At 44.8% G+C, this 15946-nt stretch overlaps 1 protein-coding gene across 2 annotated transcripts in view; it reads left to right on the top strand.

The window, feature by feature from the left end:
* Nucleotides 1-15946, top strand: part of MAP3K13 (mitogen-activated protein kinase kinase kinase 13) — a 635805-nt gene that overhangs the window by 81810 nt on the left and 538049 nt on the right. The window contains exon 2 of one of the 2 annotated variants that reach the window (XM_069615749.1): nucleotides 13322-13400. The gene's annotated coding sequence lies outside the window, so the exon portion shown is untranslated. Of the gene's footprint in view, nucleotides 1-13321; nucleotides 13436-15946 lie in introns of both variants that reach the window. The other variant, XM_069615750.1, reaches the window with a different exon arrangement.

Genomic DNA, 15946 nt, shown 5'->3' with positions numbered 1-15946 from the left:
ATCTGTAACGTAGGCTGGATTTTGGTCGAGGTTTTATTTAACAATGCCCATATGCCCCCTGATGATTTAAGGATGATCTGTTTCATCATTACCTCTCCGTCATGTTGATATTGGGAGGCACGGCGACCTCTTGACCATTTTTTATACTCACTTTTTAGTTGTTTTATCTGCTCCTGATTAATCCCAGGATTAGACCCGAGCACATTGTATAGTTTTTTTATATTCCTCCTTAATTCACCTTTCTTGCATTTAACCTCGAGGTCAAAGGCATGAAGGTGAGATTGTTATCCTTGTTTAGGGTGTACCCTCTGTGTTGAAAAGAGCTGCATAGCATGAACATAACATCCACTATCACATTCACTGTCAACAGAGTATAGATCACACAAAACATCTCTATACTGACATAGTTTCGACTGGGACCATTTTACACGATTGCCAGCGTTGTTAACCTGTAAATGAGACATGTTAGTATTATAAGACTGTTTCTTATTTTTAGGCCAATCGCATGTCACGAGAAGTTGACTATGATCACTCAGGATAGTTGACTTAACAGAGAACGTGGTTATATTGTTCAGAAAGGGATCATTCACAAAAATGTAATCCAAAGTTGCATGACTGCCAGCATTGTGCCATGTAGTTTTGGGAGGAACATCCCCTTGTAGTGAACCACTAACCATGACAAAGTTTCGATCGGCCATTATAGATAACCAACGATATTCACCTGGCATGGATGTCAAGTTTTTAGTCGGTAACAGATGTCAATTTAAATTCCCCATTATAAATGTGTTAGTGATGGTATCATCTAATAACAGTTGATCAAGAATCGTGGCTAAGGTTTCGAAAAAAACTGTTGAGGACAGATGTTTTTCCCCCCAATAGATGTTCACTATGGCACAAAAACTTTGCCCATGCTGGATCTTAACATATTGAAAACAGGGGGAGGGAGATCTATGCCAAATGACTTTGAGGTTCTTATCTTTTCTAAAAGCCATCAGCAAGCCAGCCATGGGACATCCCTTCTGCGGCTCCAAGGCAGGTACCACATAGATATTATACTGGTCCCATACTGATATCGCACTAAGCCATGTCCCCTGGAACACTAATATGTCAAATTGGAGGAGCTCCTTACTTTTGTTATTAATGAAATGTCTATGTCCTCTTCTATTCCAGGAGAGTAGGCTAATAGATTCTAACGTCTGGGATTGTTATGATCTCACATTACAGTTGTCATTTGTCCACACATTTTGTGTATGCCCTGCCACCGATGACCCGGAGGTTGTATTGTCACCATACGTTCTAATTTTTGGGCGATAAATGTTTGTTTGTTTCGTGTCATGGATGGTCACATCTTGTGTTAGAATAAAACCCAGATTATAAAATGCAGTTCGGGCTAGCCACAAGGTATTTAAAACAACCCTTGATTGGATGAACAACCGTGCTTCTGTTAGGTCTATATCATTGACAAATTCCACCAGGCTGATGTCGGCTGATGTTAAATCTTCAAGTGCAGTAATTTCTGCACAGATATTCAGAAAGCTGGCTCGATTGAGGTCATATGTGGCAAATGAATAGCCACGACATTTGATAAGTAGGCAATGATGATTTTTATATTGAGCTTTGACAAGAAACCTAGATACCATGGGGTCAGGCTCAGTCCGTTGGATCCTGGGCGGCCTGCTAATGGTTGTAGGCCCCATGGTCCCCTGGTCCACAGACTCATGTGGTGCTGTTATTTGTAGCATCTTCGGGCCTTTCAGCAAAAGCTCAGTGTTGGGTATTTCCTTATGGGAAACCTGATTAAACCGGTCAGATTTGTTTTGTATGCCCTGATCGGCTAACCTAATGGATTGTGTAAGAGCTTCATTTTCTCGGGTGTATTTTTCGAAAGAAGCTTGTATTTCATCACGCAAATCTTGTAGCATGCCGTCAGTATTATTTGCATAAACCTTTTTTGCTTCTACAAGGCCACCATTCGTTTTATTAGCCTGATTCTCACTGATAGGAGCTATATAGGACTGTACGAGGGCATTATTTACCTTAGAGTGTCTTTCAAATGAGGCCCGTATTTCTTCTCGCAGGTCTTGTATGATGTCAGCAGTGGTGCTTGGTGCATTTTCGTTCATAGCGGCAGCTTTGGGTGGAACTACAGTGGAGCTCATAACCTGCACTTTGTTTGCAGCTGATGAGTTTTGAGGTCCCTCTGTAGCTTTGACTTGTGTGGAGATAACTACATTGGGGACCTGTTCACTGTGTCCCAATGGAGTTTGGGATGGAGGTGTTACAATAGCAATCAAGTCATGAAGTGGTTTATATTTTAGGGCTTCTTTTCTCCTAAGCTGATTTTCAATATTCAGGTTCAAGTTCCTTTTTTTCTTTGCATAGATCACTAATTTCGTGGCTTTTTTGGCTTTAGACACAGAATTCCTATTAACAGTTATTTGTTGAATTGTAAAATCCATATCCTGCTCAATAGACTGAATGGGCACCGCGGGCTGGACTTTCAGGTTGGTAAACATCGGTGCAAATGATATACCTTGCACTTTCGGGATTACCTCCGTCAAATTAGCAGATACTGATTGAACACTTGCATCCTGGATAGCAACTTTTGCAGGAATTAGATTTTTTGCTGAGTTTGTCAGCAAATCTACCATGACATCCAGATCTTGTAGAACACTTGTTTGAGTAGATTGACTTATCAACCTAATTGTACAAGGACGAGTTGCTAGATTTTGTGCCTGCTGGTCTTTTTTGAGTAGCGAATATAGCATATGGACTTCTCTGTTCTGGCATGTCATTTTTTCATCCAATGATTCATATAGCTTTGCTAAGGACAATAGTGCCGTGTTCATTGCACTCCATGTGTTATTTAGTGCCGGTGCCTCGGGAAAGGAGAACCTATTATCTTTATACGGCATCTGGCTATCATGTATAAAGTACGGAGGATTGATGTCAAGTTCATTGAATCTGGTACGTCTGGGCGTTGGGGCTACAAATGATAGATTTGAGATACTGAATGGAGATTTTTCAAATAGTACTGGTGATTTGTACAATTCTTGATTCTCTTTCTCCACTGATGGATTAGTATCCAGTGTTTGTGCATTCTCAGTACTGGCAGCTGTATGTATTCGTGAGTTATCAACCAATTGGATCAGGTCACCCGTGTTAGAGCATATGTACATCACCTCAGGTGTTTCTGATTCATGTGCACTAGATGCATTCATGGACGCTAAGGTATCTTCCCCAATGTCACCCACTGCTGTTAATTTTTCGTACTCCGCTCGCAATAAATGCTGAGCTGCAACGGAACACATGGGTGCAGCTGTGGGCGATTTGATCGGATGTAATTCAACTTGAATATCACTATTAGTAGCCACTTGGGAGATGCATATTTCTCCTGTTGTGTATGCCAATGCAATCGTGGCGTCCGCCACTTCTCTTCCCACCTGGTCTAATTGCACATTGGCAGAACATGCTTTTAGGTCTGTCACTACCTCCTCTGAGACAATTTTTGCAGCCGTTGATACTTCAGTCAACGCTGAAGCATTTGGACAGGCTGCATGAGGAGCTCTGACCGAGGACGAGGTGAGTATTGGCGGCATGTTTGTCTCACTTTGTGGGGGAATTGGCATTATCTTTTCTATCCCCACAGTATCTGTTATACAGAAAGTGTGAATATCTACATTTAGAGAGCTTGCACGCTTTCTGTCTTTGTTGTCTTTGAGTCTTTTAACAATTAAGGCTTTCTTAGTCAAAGGGGGCACAAGATTGTAAATGTTTGACACGTGCTCTGGCATACCCGTTTTTAGTGAGTTAATTTGTCGAGACATAACCAACACAGAATAAGAATAAAAAACAATCAATATACAAAAATCAAAATCAAAAATCAATCAACCTCACTTCACAACCGAACCCGTTCTCCCGCTATCCAGCTAGACAGTGAGATAGCAATACACTTCAGCAATTAACTTCCACAAGTCGCGCGTGCATTAGCGCGTGCAGGGTGTTTTTAAAGGAAGTTGCGAGCGTTGCTTAGGGGGCGGGTTCAGCTGGCTACGCAAACAAAGAGAAACAAAAGTATCATAATCGTGGAAATGGGAAGCAAATTCAATAATTGTCCACTTTGAAAACAAATGGCCAATGAGGTGCTTTGCCTACCCAATGAGGCCAATCCAACAGAGTCAAAGGGGCGTGGTCAGCACGCGGCTCATTGCCCAGCAAAAACACGCTTGCAGCCGGAGTTATATGAGCAGTCCACCAGAGTCTTCCAGCAGCCCAGCGAGACAGCAATACACTTCAGCAATTCACTTCCGGTTGCAAATCCCAGTTTAAAATCTGCAGAGAACAGAGAACGTCAGTAGCTGTGTACCAACGTGCAGTAAGCACAAGGCATACAGAGAATGTGAATTAGCTTTCAATTAGACAGGGTTGTGGGTATGTGCAACCAGATAGTTCAGGGGGTCCTTTATTTTATTTTTTGATTCAGGGGGTTTCCACAAAATTGTCTGTGCACCAAGCAGGCTCCACAATGGTCAGACACAATCTTGCAGGGAACAGAGGACAGCAAAGGTGAGCAATAAACCACCCCATCAGTCCCAGGCCTCTGGCTGCAGTTCATTTTAATTCAGTTTACTCCATTAGATAAAACGCAATCCTTTCACAGATGCCAGTGCCTGCCTTGGATGCGCACGAGCCTGGGCACAGCAATAAATACACTTTTGATAGGGAAATATTTCCTTTGACTGTTGGATGTTCAGGTGCACTGTGCAATGTGCACAGGAGCTGCACATCCATATTATGAGCTCCTCCCCCCCACACCTACCCCCCCCCCGCACCCCCAAAATGTGGTCAACTACCAAAAAGGAAAACGGCGTCAACTTCTTCAGAAAGAACCAGGTGCTAAAGCAAGCACAAATAATGGACAGTAAATATGTGATATTCCCAGCTCTGACTTCCCATCTGTTGCAAGGTATTTAAAAACGTCACATTTGGATTAGCAAATATTCTCGATATTCTGCATAGTGCCAGGATATTTGTATCTGCCTTTGTAATTTGCAAAGATCTCAAGCTGTGCTATGCCAGGTGTGAGATAATAAACCAGTTCTGGCTTTTGGGCCACTTCATATTGCATGCTGGTGCAGTAGCCTTCTTTCATAATATGTACAGGAATACAATATGGAATGTGACACAGATGCCAGAACATATAAAACATGATGCGGGAGGTATGTTTTGGCATATTGTGAAGATGCAGGACTGTGAATGAAGGAATGATGTAAGGAGAGAAACGTGGATAGTTATTATTTTGTTAACCTTTTAGCAGGCTTATGAATTTTCAAATTCGGCATTAACTTTGCATAATTTTACTGTTCAATGCCTGAAAAGAATACCTGCATATGCTTGACTTCGGCCATCACCTATTCTTTCTTTTATCTTTATGCAGTTAAAACCATTAATGCCATTTAGTTGGGTGATATTAACATGTAGCATTTCAGATGTTGTGAAGCTACTGGTGCTCCTTGTGATACAGTGACCATTCTTTCTGGTAAGTGTGAATGTTTGCGTCATTCACACCTCAATGCGAGCTTCTGGTCTCAAAGCCACCAAAACGCCCAATTTAGCAATCTAATATTCAAACCAACACATTGGATCATAAAGTAAAGCCCTTGCTATTTTTTTTTTTGCATTTCAAATTTGTCGTCACATCACCCAAAATAAGACTCTTGCAAATAACAAATATTGACTGCAAGCAAGTACCCGGGGCACACAGTTCATTTTGAAATGTCTTGAAAGTGCAGCCGTAAAACTCCGATTCTTTTTGGGTTCGCAAAGCTTTATGTTCTAAGATAATAAAAGTCGGCATTGGGTGAATTGCTATTTAACTAGTGTTATTCACTGGCATAGCATTGTTCAAGCATTAGCTGAGCCTGTGGTGGCATGGGAAAAAGAAACGGCCTAGTAAACTAAATATATTGCTTTTAGTTGTGGGGTCCCCTGCCTGTGTGTATAATGAACAGGTCCACCCTGTCAAGAAATCTTGGCTAGTCGGGTCCCTAAACGCGTTTCAAGACCCCTTTCATGTGGCTTTCCAATTAGTGGCGGGAGTAAGACAATGTGACGTGTGGAGGGAGTGGCCTGGGATGGAACGTGCTACTCCCGGAATCTGGCCACCCCAGGTGCCACCCCACTCTCCTAAACTATGATCATGATGCGTGTGTGCACTGGTACTTCATGCCACCCCTGCATAAGGCAGTGCCTGACTTGGCCCACCCCAGTCAAAAGAGACTGGACACGCCACTGCTATCGTCCGTTCTCTCCACGTTACATTGGCTTCCGTTCCAACACATGATGAAATTGAAGCAGTGCTGACTTATTTTATTCATTTGCATTTTTAAAGCACTCCCACAGCCCGTGGGCATCGAGGCGCTGTTACAGGAATATGTTTTAGTTGTGTATTTATGACACGCTTAATACCCAGACGTTCCTAAGCGCGGACCCAGGGATCGAACTTGTGTTGCTTCGTGTTGTCTTGTTTCCAAGGCGAGCATGTTGACTTTTCGGCAGCCCTCATTCAAGGCGACCAGATCACACACATCAGGTGGTGTACAGGACACAAGGTTCAAAGTTCTGGCACACTCTGGCTTTTCTCCTCAGGCCTGGTAATCCCGCCTTGTCTTGAGCTATTCCGAGGCTGTGGAGCTCCCTGACGCTTCTCTGCGGCCGGCAACCCACCCTTTTAGCTTTTGCTTTTCATAAAGAAATGGAGACTTGCCCTTTTCTTTTCTTTTTTCTTTTTTTTTAACATTCAAATTTTTATTGAAAGGGTTACATGGCTTCGTCAATACATAGGTAACAGGCAAGTATGCCGTAGCAAGACCGCTTCAAGGAACATATACCATCATTGCAAAACATCATGGAAACATACATGAAGGGGAAAACACGTGGCAGCCTGTTACAGCACAGGAAGTGCAATCGCACAAAAAGGAAAAATATAAATGATAAATCACAACAAAAACACAAATCATGGAGCGCTGGGGGAAAAGTAGTCCAACAGTGTGATGGACATCATATCGTGTGGTTTATGGTGGAGCCCAGGGTTATCATTCTGAGCAACAAACTGAATGAAGGCACAATAATAAAATACAGCACTAAGTATACCTAAAAGAGACCACATCACACAAGCTAGGAAGACTGTTCACTGGCTCCCAGTCAAAGACCGCATTACATTCAACATTCTCACAACCACACGCAAATGCATCAACCTTTCAGCACCCTCTTAGTTATCAGACACACTATCCAGATCCCTATCAACAAGGCCTACTAGACTATGGTACACTAACCAACTCACGGTACTGCGTATCAAAAGGGCTAAGGCAGGAGGGATAGGCTTCGCTTATCTTGCACCCAAGTTATGGAACGCGCTCCCTACTACTCTCAGAGCCAAAACGTCTCTCTATGCCTTCTGCAAAAATCTCAAAACTGTTCTTTTCCACTAACTGTCTGTATCTTTGTATGTAACTAAGTTATGATCACCCACTGTAACAAGCGCCACGATGCCCCCGGGCTGTTGTGCGCTCAACAAATGCAAATATATAAAATAAATAAAATAAGGGTTCCCATTCAACAAGAAATGTAGACATTTCACCTTTCAGGGCGGCTTCGATTTTACACATGGCTGCAATAAACCACATTCTAGCCCACCATTCCTTTGTCTAGTGCGGGGGAGACCTCCAATTTCGTGCTATGCCTATCCTAGCAGCAACTAAGAAATGTGTGAGCAGTGGGACAGCTTTGGTGGACAGCTTGTAATGTTCCTCTCGGTTTCTCATTCCCTAGTGGCGACACCAAAGGTTCCAGGGGGAGTTCTACCCCAGTAATCCCCTTAATGTGAGCCAAGACCTACTTCCAGTAGGTTTGAATTGATGCACAAGCCCACCAGATAAGATGGAGGGATGTATGTGATTTCACCGAATTTACTTCACCTAAAGGTGACATCTTACAATTTTTTTCTTCTGATTTTTTTATTTTTTTTTTTTTTTTTGCGAGTGGAGACCCCCCTCCCCCTCCCTTAGCCTCTCTCCTTACGCCACCCCATCTATGTTTTAAAATGTTCCCACTTACCCAACTACATTAGAATAAATTATTTTTCGAAGATTTCACATTAGGTGAAAATGGATTTGGTGAAATGCGCCGATACGATGATACAAAGTCCCTGGAGCATGTGCACAGCGCTATCAACGATCTGGGGCAGCTGAAACCATCTTGTGAAGTCGTGAGGGGGTGATATCAACGAAATAGCAATTTATAGCTATAGCAATTTATAGCTATAGCCTTCAGCTGCTCCTCCCACATATGAGCATGCAGGGGCTTAAAGCGGCAAGCATTAAGAACAGGACACAATGAGGAAACTCTGAGATGGGGGAACCCCAATAAAAAGGTCTTCAGTGTCGTAACCCACATAGCATATTGGGACACCTTCGCATTAGCGAGCCAATGGAGAAGTTGTATATAGGCGTACTTAGCAATGTCCCAAACCATAAAAACCTGCTTGCATTTATCAAAGGTTAGGGGTTGTTCAGATTCAAAGAACTGTCTTAAGCGCTCCAAGCCTCCCTAAACCCACCTAGGAAACCTAGTTGGCTGACAGCCTGGTGGAAATTCCGGGGTATTCCATATGCTAGGAATTGTAGTCCACTGGTACTTATGGACTGCTTTGTCCCAATATTCAATCAAAACTTGGGTTGATGGGAGGAGATTAGTGTTTTTTTTCTGCAATCCTCAGGCGATCTCCAGCACCACTCATGCAAGGGAACTTGAACCCTAGACTGTTCTATGTCCAACCAGTGCTTAGCATTTTGGGCCACACAAAACAAGGGGGCTAGCTGCGCTGCATAAAGAGAACTCTCTACATCGGGGACCCTAAACCCCCTTCCTTATCCTTTGCTGCCTTCAACGTACGCCGGGGAACACTCAGTGATTTCTTAGGCAAGATGAACTTAAAGATGAAAGTCTGCAAATCCCTAAGGGCCTGTTTGGGAACCCGAACCCCGAGGGTTTGAAAAGCATATAATAAACGTGATACTAGCGTCCTCTTAAGAGATGCGACCCGCCCCAGCCATGAAATATCGGACTGCGTCCATCGGAGCATGTCCACCTTAGAAGAAGAGAAAAGGTCTGGAATATTCTGCGCATATAACTGAGAATGCGAGGGTGTAATCCGAACTCCCAAATACTTAAGGGAAGTCTCGGTCCAACAGAATCCAAACGCTCTCTGAAATTCCTGCTTTGTCTAAGGGCTCTCAGAAAAGTTCAGAATAGTGGATTTGGAATAATTTATTTTGAAGCCGGAGACCTAATAAAACCACCCTAGTTAGGAAGCTATCCAGGGTAAGGTGGTCAAAGAGCGGTGCAAACACAAGAGAAGGTCACCGGCATACACTGCGTCCTTATGCTGATACCCGGTTATAGTAATGCTGTGTATGTCATCTGCCAATCTAATTTTATTTGCTAAGAGTTCCATCGATAATGCGAATAGTAAGGGGGACAACAGACACCCTTGGCGAGTTCCCCTGGGCAAAGCGAACGGGTCGGACAAAGCTACATTCAATTTTATACGACTAGTTGTGTGGGCAAAATTAGCCCATATCAATTTAATAACCAGATGCCCAAACCCAAATCCCCTGTGGGCTTCAGAGAGGTACGTCCAGTCCATGCGGTCAAATGCTTTCTCTGCATCTATAGATAAAACCGCTAATTCCTGGCTGTGCTTTTTTCGCATACTCAACCACATTCCGAGTTCAACGGACATTATGAAATGTCTGGCGCCCAGAAATAAAACCTGTTTGGTCCATGCAAACTATTTGTGGGAGAACATCCACTAACTGGGCTGCGAGGACCTTGGAATAGATCTGAGAATCATAGTTGAGAACCATGATGGGGCGGTATGCCGTACCGCCGGTGGGGATCTTTACCCGGCTTGCCAATAAGCGAGAACAAGGATTCGCCCATGGAAGGTGAAACCGCTTCAGTGTCCGCAAAACCATTAAATAGTGTAACCAGGCGGGGGAAGGGGGGCAGTAAGGTCGATACAGTTCTTATGAAAGAGAGCTGAATAGCCATCAGGCCCTGGGGCTTTATTGTTAGGAACAGAACGTATAACCTGGGTGACCCCATCTAATGTAATCGGACTCTCAAGCTTCTGCCGATCCTCAGCAGAGATGGAAGGTAATTTTGCCTCTCTAATTCCTGAGCTGCAATATGCCAACTATCTGCATTAAAAAGGTATTTATAGTACTCCACCAAGATACAGTTTAGAAGCCTCATCCTTTTTCATCCGACCAGTATATCTCATAACTTTACAATAGCATGCCTAGGCTCCTGGGCTTTCAGCTTGTATGCAAGGAGACCTGAGGCCTTGTTAGAAGTTCTAAAATAAAATTGTATTGTCTGCAGTAGCTTGGGAGAAATATCCGATGCCCATAAGCCCTTGAGTTCGACTTGCCCTTTTCTAAAATAGCTGGTTAGGCTGTAGGGATGCATATCCAGCATGTGCTTCATAAGCAACGTATGTGACCATGAATTGCAGTCGTTTGCTAGGGGAGTAAGTGATTTTGGTGCATTTTCTCTCTTTGTTGCCTGCGTCTTGTTTTTACTATTTCATTAGTCGCTCTGTGCAGAGCTATGTGTGCGTTCAGACCAGCTTTGCACTAGATCAAAAATTTGACAAATGAAAAAAAAAATTAAAAAACTGATTACGCATGCATTTTGTCTATTACACTATATGAATTCATCATTTCACTCCCTAGTGTAGCCCTTGATTTAAACCATATATCTTTGTGCCAGGCGATTGGCTAGACTATGAGCACATGTGCCATTACTTTGCCCTAAGTGTGCTTATCAACAATAGAACCGGAGTCTGCAACCTGTGGCTCTCCAGAAGTGTTGGGCAGTTACTCCCATGATCCCTTGCCAGACCTGATGGGGAGTTCATATCCAAATCACCTAGAGAACCAAAGTTCGGAACCCCTGCAATAGAATAATAGTCTTTATAACCTTATAAGAGGAGAAGGGCTTGTACCCAGCAAAGGCCCACAAGTGGCCCGAACAAGTCAGAACTGCATGTACAATGTGTGCCCTATAGAGGCGGTGTATGTGGGTTGGATGTCCTAGCCCAGGGTTGGCGGCCCCTGGCTCCCGTGATCCCTCACTATTCCCTCATTTGGCTAGGACCGATGGAAGTTGTAGGCCAAAGCATATGGTGAGCCAGCGGTTTCCTTCCCCTGCATTGGCAGTAAAGAGTGTCGCTCGAAAGCAGAACCTCCGGATCACAAAGCCAGTATTTGCGTGGATAATCTCAACTAAGCGGTTATTATCCGTCCTTATCTGCACAATATTCGTGTAGGCTAACCCCTCCACCTTGGTAGCTTCATCTTTGGGTCCCGACTACCAAATCTGAGCTTAATTTCACTCAAAGGAGCAATGACGAGTTGAGGCCATCAGTCGGAACAGCTTGCTTGAGTATTCTTATTTTGTCTGGGCAATCAAGAAAAGGAATCCCATAGATCGCTGTATTAAGATCAGAAAATACCTCCAAGCTATGGGCCCGGCAATCGGTGTATCCGCAGCCCAGCATTGTGAATGCTGGGCCGCGTCCAGTTTGCTCATTGTAGTAAGTTCTGACTTGCTCCAAGTGTGAAGGTACCTGCAATCAGTGAGGCGCCTGTGGGTTTTGATACAGGGCTCCAGCGAGGGGTGGACAGGCCTGTAGGGAAATCTGGAGATTTCCCAGTAGGCCTCTGCACTCGGGGCCTCTTTTGTGTGGTAACCTATTTTATTTCCAAATGTTGCTGAAAATGTGTAATATGGGGCCACTTTGAAAATTATTTCCAGTCCACTCCTGGCTCCAGCTTCTCTTCTTGGGCAAATCCGAAATGTATGTGCTTTTGCCCCCCCCCGTCTGGCCACCCCCTCCTCAATGATGGTGGTGAATAGGAGTTGTGGAGCAGTCTGAGAAGCCCCTCTCTTCTTCCAGCTCCTGGAGACAGATCATGCTCGAAGCGACGGGGGACGAGCTGGGCCAGGATAGAAGCAGGAATTGGACTTGCTACAGGTCAGAACATTCGATTGTGCTACTCGCCTCCAGTTGGACTCCACGCTGGTCATTCCACAGCTGCAAACAGGAACTGTTTCTACAGGGAGTAGAAGATGCCCCACAGAGAGTAGGCGAACCTAGAGTACCTGTGTAGCACGCCACTCCAAATCCCCAACCCCTAGAGCCCGCAAGCTGGGCAGGATGGGCAAGCTGCATCTGTAGCAGGGGTGCAGTGGGAACCAGAAGTGGCCCTGGACGTGCCTTTTTGAAGGTGCCTCACGTTACTTGGCCTTTTTCAAAATGGCTGGATATTCTGTAAAGCTAAATAGCCAGCCTGTGATCATATGCGCAGCGATGTGACCATGAATGGCAGCCGTTTGCTAGGGGAGTAAGTGATTTCGGTACATTTTTCAACAGGCCAGCTTCGCACTAGAACAAAAAAATGTAAATGAAGTAAAAAAATAAAATGGTGATTACGCATACGTTTTGACTCAGTCACACTATTTGAATTCATAATCCCTCCCACCCCCAGTTTAGCCTTGCATCAAATCGTAGTGTGAGCAAATGTTCTCTGCCCCAGAAAATTTGAAAAATTGGTCCAAATAATGGATTTGAAAGCATATTTTTCGTTTTACATGGGTTAAAAAGTAGTTAAAATTAACAAACTACATCAAAAATAATATTGTTAATAGTGGGGAAAATACAAAGGAAGCTTTACAACACATTATTTCCATTAAAGGGCGGGGGGGGGGTTGAGGGGAGCAGAAAGTAAGTGGGTGTGGTGACTGGGAGAGAGGATTAGGGGAGCAGGAAACTGGGGCCCCACGCTAAAGAGACCCATTGTATAGGAGCCCACCCGGAAAGCTCAAGAGCTTCCTGTGGGCCAGTCCACTGGTGATCTACAGTAGCTGGAAAGGTGACTTGTGGGAGCCATTGAAATGACCATCCACTGCAATCCAATGTGTTTCAGGTAACAAACACCCAGTCACTCTGCATGGTAATGTCATTGGAGGAAGGCCCAAACTGCATTGCTTTCAAATGCCTCCCCGTTGCACGTCTGTGCATAACTCAGTATCGTGCGCGTAATGATGTTAACATCTGGATATGTGAAAATTCCAAGCATGCATGCGCTGTATGTCTTAAGTGCATGTCTTAAGTGCTGAATGTTTCACTAAACCAAAATAGACTTGGAAATCGCAAATGATTCTCAAAGTTCTCCTGTCTTTTCTTTAACAGGAGCGCGGCGTGATGTTCAGCCCTCCAGCACATCGGGGGATGGAGGAGTGCCAGCGGCCGCCAGCTCCCCGCCAGAGAGGTGAGAGTGGCAATCTCTAGCAAGCGGCACTTCAGGTGTGTAGGACTGCGGCTCCCAGGATCTCCATCGCCATTGACTATGCAGAGTAGGGCTGATGGCCATATGCTGCAGACCCATGCACTGGATGTCCAATGTACTGCTCGACTATACCCCTACTGTGCCATCTGTATGTCCCCTGTACGTTTGCATTGCATGGTTACCTGAACAGTCCCTGGCCCAATGCCCCTTAGCAACTCTTCTTCATTCATGCCATCCATGATTGGCAAAATACCCCACCATGAGGTTGGCGTCTACATGTGCAGCTCCCAACCAGTCTTGGATGGATCGGACCCAAGTGTGCATGCACTGGAGATGGTTGGAGGGTGTCCAGTGTGTACAGTCAGGAATGCTGGGGCATGTTGCCCAAAGGATGAGAACGGTCCTTTAACACTTTGCTTGAAAGTCAGAAACGACGACCAGGTTGCATGGGAACGTCCTCCAGGTGAGACGGGTGCCCGGCAATTACAACACCCATGAGTGGCGTTTAACTGTGCATAAATGCTTTACCCCAGAATTCTAGTTTTCTCCCAAGAAAGCTGAAGGGGACTCTCACTGACTTTAGTTTGTAAGATCATGCCCAAACCAATGGACAGAACAATTAACCTATTTTTTGTTATTGCAAATAGCGCATATATGTCCCTTTTAGGGCCTTATTGGGGCTACAACAGGATTATTACAAAGACAAGTATATACATAATAAAGGCCTATGAACAATATAAGCAGGAAAGAAAACTGTGGAAAATACAGTCTGTAACGGTGAGTCCACTAGTTAGTATGCTAGAATAGTTATGCTATTGCTGACTTTTCAGGATGGGGCAGGAAGGTTTTGTCTAAGTCAACACACTCGATCGCCGACAGTCTACTGTTTGCGATCAGAAATCCACAATTGACAGTCCAGCTGGAGACACAGCCCCAGTTACACAGACAAGCATCCCTGTACAGGAATGAGAGCAGTGAGGGGGGGGCAAGGTTGGTGGGGCAGAAGCCGGGGATCATCCAACCCAGCCAACAGAGGAAGTTTGCTGGGCCATCTAGGGGCAGATATTCAGGTGCAGCTAAAGAATAAATGATGGGGGGGGGAGCAACCAATCGGGTTGCTCGGAACGTGGGCTGAATCTATCAATCTAAGCCTGCGTTCCACGCAACCTGCTTGCTGCTTCCGCTGCCCGGCCATCCCGCTCCCTCCCTTCTTCTTTTAATCCACCCCACTTAACTGATTTCTACAGCAGCGACGGGTGCCGCTGCTGCCTCCTCCCGCTGGCCGCCATGGAAATGGAAGAGGGGCTTTTTATGGAGGCCCGTCTTCCAGCTCCATTGCGGCCATCCTGCTAAAGTATTTTGTTTGAGTGAACGGGAAACCGTTATTTGTTTTCTTTGATTTCAAACCCCAAAGCCTCGAACCTTGTAAAAAGATAGAAGCCGTAACATATTTTCCAAAAGTTGGTACTGGCTAGCAAAGTGTAAACGAAAAGGGAGGGGGAGAGCCTTTGCATTTTCTGAGAGCAGCATTTTTATGAGGGTTATTCAAGATTTTCTCTTGAGGGCAGACCTATTGGGCAAGAGGGCGATTCTCTGCCTTTAGAAGACTCGAGTTAGCCCCAACACAAAGTCCCTTTGGGGCACACACAGCATCACAGGCGAACAGAGGAGTTTGGGGGGCCCATACGGCATCACAGGTGACCTTGGGAGGTGGGTGGGGGGGCAGATATGTGCACGTGGCCTGGGTCCGAGAAGAACCAAATAATAAAACAATAACACAAAAATGGCTCGCGAAAGTACAATCGAACAAATGAGTCATTTCTGCAAGTTTATGTGTAGGCATGATTGAAGATACGCTTTGGGGGACCTGACTGCCTGCTTGCTCTAGTGGTCTGGCACCTCATGGCCTGATCATACCTGGGGCTCCTTTCTTTTCTGCCTCTGTGTTTTTGTCTTCCCTTTTCTCTTCCTGGTGTTTCTCCCTTTTTTGTCATTCTGTATCTTTAGTGTTGGATCCTCGTAGAGAGAATGAGAAATGTTCTTGCAGCTTTGCTATTTTGATTCTCTCCTCTTTTCCATAGACAGTGGTTTGTTGCTGCATTATCAGACTCTCCTGCATATTGCTGTTTTTTACTCTGACAGTATTTTGTGAAAATCTGATGAAATGATGTGGAAAAAGTCTGCACACAATATTGTACCATCTCCAGGTGCACTGGCATATTGTCTCAATTTAAATACATGAACCTTCCCCCCCAAGCACAGGACCAATATTTGGTAGCTGTGCAAACTGAGCAATTTAGCTAAAGGCCTGATGCAAGTGAGAGACTACACCCCGGCATGCTCTTCAATGGAGACCCATTCAGTTGTTAATGATGGAGGCCGGGATGATATCCTCAGAGTAGGAAGTGGGTTTGAGGGGGCCGTGGGGGAGTTTGACAGAATCAACCCTGTCCTGTGTGAAGTTCACTGGCATCCTCTCCGGGTCAGGATACTGTTTAAGACTGCATGTATCATCTACAAAGCAGTCG

Source organism: Ambystoma mexicanum, chromosome 9, assembly GCF_040938575.1.
Source record: "Ambystoma mexicanum isolate Mex_15411 chromosome 9, UKY_AmexF1_1, whole genome shotgun sequence".
Taxonomy (NCBI): domain Eukaryota; kingdom Metazoa; phylum Chordata; class Amphibia; order Caudata; family Ambystomatidae; genus Ambystoma; species Ambystoma mexicanum.
This window is presented reverse-complemented; position numbering and strand designations above follow the sequence as displayed.